Source organism: Diospyros lotus, chromosome 1 (assembly GCF_014633365.1).
Source record: "Diospyros lotus cultivar Yz01 chromosome 1, ASM1463336v1, whole genome shotgun sequence".
NCBI classification, from domain to species: domain Eukaryota; kingdom Viridiplantae; phylum Streptophyta; class Magnoliopsida; order Ericales; family Ebenaceae; genus Diospyros; species Diospyros lotus.
Genome location: NC_068338.1, coordinates 15,705,227 through 15,710,702, shown reverse-complemented (window position 1 = coordinate 15,710,702; position 5,476 = coordinate 15,705,227).

The window sequence follows — 5,476 nt, the reverse complement described above, 5'->3', positions numbered from 1 at the left end:
CCATATTAGTAATATTAATAACATATTAATTTAAAACCCCCATTGTGATTATTTTTAATTTAATTTAAATTATATACCTTCAACAAATTTGATTAAAATTTACTTTAATTAAATTTCAAATCAAAAAATCTCATTTGTGCAAAACACTCCCCATCCCACCACCCACTCACTGTGAACCCCCACTTTATTATTTAATTTTAAAATAATAGACGGGCTGCACTATTTAGCGACGGGCATGTGCCCGTCGCTGATTTTAGCCTATTTTAAATTAAATATTATTTTTAATTTTTTAAAATAAATATATATTTTTTAACTACTTTAAAATATAATTGATTTATATATATTTAATTTTACAATCGAGAGAGAAGAATTTTTTTAAAAATTTAATAAAAATAAATTATTAAAAGTATTTAAAGAACAATGAGTCAAAATAAATAAAATATTTTTTAATAATTTATAAATTTATTATTAATTCTAGAAGAAGAGATAAAAATTTATTTTTTATTTTTTAAATGATTAATTATGTTTATGTTATAAATAATAATAATTTTATTATTTATACTTTACTAATTAATTTATAATTTTAAATTACATATATTTTGTAAACCAAAAATGATAAGTTTTTGAAGAGAAAAGTAAAATCAACAATCATCTGCGACAGATAGCATCCATCGTAGATGGAGAATTAGTGTCGGGTGACTGTTCGTCGTTGAATAATAAACTTTTTAAAATTAATATATTTTTTAACTAATAAAATTAATATAGTTCCTGTATAGATATTTGATTTTATGATTTCACGTTAATTAAAAAATTAAGTATAAGAGATAAAAGAATAAGAAAAAAAAAGTAATAGAAATAAAATACTAAAGAGTACTTGAAGAACAATGATGAAGAAGGAAATAAATTATTTTTTAATTAAAATATTTTTCAATAGTATGTAAGTTTGTTCTTAATTTTAAAATAGAAGGTCAAGATTAATCTTTTATTTCTTAAATGTTCAATAGTTTTATGTTATAAATAATAATAATTATATAAATTATTTGACTAATTAAATTTTAGTTTAAAATTATATATATTATTTAAACTAAAAATTATTTTTAACAAGTGCATTTAATGCAGCTCAATCCTTTTCAATGGCTCAACCGTCAACTATAAATACTTGGATGATGCAGTATTAATTATGGGGTTAAAGAACATTCATTACAAATGTTTAGGTGTTTTAACTTACGAGTTCTTATATTTTATCTCTCATTTTTTAAATTAACACAATTTTTCTCATACTACTATTGTATTCATTGTTATTATTTATTTTCTAAGTCTTGTATCAATTGAGAAATATTGTAACTAAAAAATTTAATTATCATATTTTCTCTTTTGATTGAAACAATTTTTTATGTATTACTTAGCAATATCAAATGCTATAGGCCCTACAAGTATTGTAAGAGGTTGTATCATTTAACATTATTGCTAGAAAGTCTATCTTGTGAATATGATAAGTCTCTATTGTGCCATAGAATTCTCGAGCATCCACCTAAGGGTGTTTCGGTCATTTTGGCGCCTAGGGGTATTTCAGTCATTTGGCCTAGGCAAGTGAATCCCAAAAGTGGTCCCAGTCTCAGGTTTCAATCCCTAGGAGAAACCGTTGTCGAACGACGAAGAAATTATTCAAATTGGAGAGCAAATAAGTAATATGGAAGTTAAGGGGGGAAAAGTGTAATTAAGCAAAGTTGGGGAGGGACTATATAAAGGGGAGAGGCCCATTATTCATCTCCATCTCTCTCTCCCGCACTCTCTTGCTCTCTTGTGCTCTCTGCCTTCTTCCCTCATCGAACGCATATATGTTCCTAGCATATAGAAGGCCACTTCCAGGAGTTCTCGAGGATGCCCTCAGAGGTCTCTATGCGACCTTGGTCAGTACATCGAGGACTGAAATTACCCAACACCTATCTCCACTAGTAGACTCCTGCTAGTTGTCAACCTCGCTTTGTCTCGACTCCAGCTTTCCCTCTCTACAAATTCTATATTCGTGATTTTTTTCTAACCACTACAATCACTTAAGAGGAAAACAAAATGAATAATCATCTATTTAAAAGTGCTATCTTTGAGATAAAGTTAAATATCATTTCATTGATTAAAGAATAAAATTTTATATTATTGTTCAAATAAGTAAAATAATATAGAATATAATATAGTAACAAAAAAGAATTTGTAGTCTTGCTTTTATATTTTTCACTAAAAATATTGAAAATATTATCAGAAATTATTATTCATCTCAATTATACATTTAAATGGAGTGTAGCATAGTAAAAAATATAGTTACCTAATTAAATATATAATTTTTAGTAATTTCATGTTTGTAAATAATTTATAATTTCATGTTTTATTAATTTACAACTTAAGAATGTAATATTCTCTCACTAATTTTGAATTTAATTGAAATTTTTATAAATTATATATTTAATTATGAAAATTTTTATTTTCAAATAAAATTTTAAATTTAAATTAAATATTTTATTAATTTTACATTAAATTTTTATTAATGTTTTGTTAAAGGTTAATTTCAACAACATTATTAAGTTTCTGAATTATATAGAGTGACATCAAATAGTTAATGATAAAATTTAAAACAAGTGAAACGTATAATCTGAACATCGTGGATATTATTTTTATTCTATCCGCATATTATTCATTTAAGAATATGGGTATCCACAAAAAGATAACATATTACTCAATAATGAAGATCAATATCTTTAAAAAATGTATGAATATATATGGGGCACATCTAGATTTTTATTTATGTACTATTATGTTATTTTTTTGTACAATCATTTGAATTTTTTGTTTTTTAATTACACTTATTTATTTATATTTTTAAGTTAAATTTATTTTTATATATGTATTTTTAATTTAATTTAACCACTTTACTTTAATGTGTACAAAAAAAAGAAGATAAATACAAGTACATAGATGTAATCAAAATAATGAAAAGTTTCAGCTATCACAATTAAAAAATATATATTTGATAAAATAGAGTAAAAAATATAAATTTAATTACTAAAATGTGAAATTAAAGTTTGAATTTCACACTTTATAATTTTGTTTCAAAATTTTACACATTTTTTAAAGTGTAAAAATTAAGGTTTCAAATTACAATTTTTTTTTAATTTATTTTTCCTTTTTGTTGCTAGAGATTTAATCCATTGATAAAGTTCTTAATTTTTATATTTCTTAGGCGACGGATTTATTCTGTTGCTATAGCTTAATTTTTTTTTTTTTTTTTAGCGTCGAATTTAGACACTAAATTCAATGCATGCCCCAAAATTAAAAGCGCGCCAACTCTTGCCCTCCCCTCATGTGTAGCTGGCAGTGGGATAGTAATCCCAACAATAACTTCAAGTGTTGCACCCTGGAATCGAACTGCAAACCTCCAAGTACCAAAAATCTTTATACAAGCACGAACCAGTCGATCTGAATGCCTCTTTGGTTATTAAAGTACATAAATTATATTTATAACATTTTCTCCGAAACTTTCAAGAATTATATTTACACTTCAAAATTTACAAAACTTATTTAATGAATATTAATTTTAATATTAATGTTAGTAGAGGGAATAAATATTAATTTAATTTTAATATTTATTAATTTTATTTTATTACTAATTTAAATAGAAATTTATAAATTATTATATTAGTAGCGAAAAATTTTGTTCTTATTTTGATTTTAATTTGTAATGTCATAATTTATTAATTTTTGTAAATGATGAATATTAATTTTAAGTATACATTAAATTTTTAATTTAATTGTTTTGTTGGGCATATCCCCTTGCTAAATTTTAAATTTTTAATTTAATTTTTTAAATTTTAAATATAATATAACTTTCCTTTTTAGTGACGGACATATACATGTCCCAAAAATTATAATTTCAAATTTATTTTTTCTTTGTTTTTGCGACCAGTAACCTCGTTGTTAAATTTTTAATTCTTAAATTATATTTTTTCTGTGTTTCAGTGATGGGTGAGCCCCCGTCGCTAAAACTTATTATTTTTATTTATTTTATTTCTTTTTTTTAGTGACTTTTGTATTTTACATTTATTTTTTTCTTTTTTTGTGACGGAGAAGCCTGTCGCTAAATGTTGTTATTTTTATTTATTTTATTTCTTTTTTAACAAATTTTGTATTTTAAATTTATTTTTTTCTTTTTTTGCGACGAGATATCCCTTTCGCTACATTTTGTATTTTAAATATTTTTTTTCTTTTTTAGTGACGGGAGGACACTCGCCTCTAAATTTTTTATTTTACATTTTTTTTTCTTTTTTTTCCTTTTTTAGCAACAGGTAGTCCTGTCGCTAAATTTTTAATTTCTAAATTATTTTTTTTATATTTTAGCAACAGGTGAACCCTCGTCATTGATTTTTTTTAATTTATTTTTTCTTTCTTTTTTTGTGACGGATGCATACCCGTCGCTAAAGTTTTTTATTTTTTATTTATTTTTTCCTTTTTTAGCGACGAATTTTCGGTCACTAAATTTTAAATTTATTAAAAAAATAAAAAAATTTAGTGATGGGTATATCCGTCGCTAAATTAAAAAAATATTTTCAAAAATTAGCGACGAAATTCAGTCGCTAGTGCGTCACTAATTAGTGACGGATTTTGTCCTATCGCTAATTCCGTCGTAAATAACATATTTCTTGTAGTGCATTCGTCTGGCTACCAGCGATGGGAAGCTGAGTGGTGAGGTTGAGAAGAAAGTCAACTTTTATGATTTTGTCTGGGCGTTTCAGGTACAATCAGTAATATATTACTCTGTTATATTATATTATATTACATTACATTATTGTATATGATTTGTCTGTACTAACTAAATGATTGTTTTGTATTGTTTTATTATAAAACTTTTTTCTCTCTATTGTGGTGGTTGATCAAGTCATTCCCATGGGTTAAAGGAAAATGCACCTCAAGAGTACCCAACCCAATCATGATTCCGAGGTGCAAGAAGTTGTTATCTTGCAAAAGGCCAAAATCAATTAATTACACTAAATGCCTTAATAATGTAAGTGTGTAATCTAACTTATTTTCATTTATTTTGTTTATATATAATATCTAGCTATATAATACAACATTTGTAGGCACAAGGATCCACCCAACCACTCAAGCCCATTAATGCGGAGCGGGACATGGATTTTTGGAGGTCCTTTAACCTTCTACACTCGATTGGAGTCGATGTCTACAAATATAGGGGTGGAATGGAAATGATGATGAGGAGGAGGTTGGAGGTAGGGAGGGGGAAGGAGGTAGAAGCAGTAATGGTAGGGAGGGATGAGGACACAGGCATGGAGGGTGGGGAGGGGGTGGAGGCAGGCAAGGAAGGCGGGGATGAGGTGGATTTAGGCAGGAGGTCCAACAAGGGAACAGGTGAGGAAGAGTCTATTCGCAGGGAGATGAGGTCAATGGTTATACACGAGGCAGGACTCCCTGA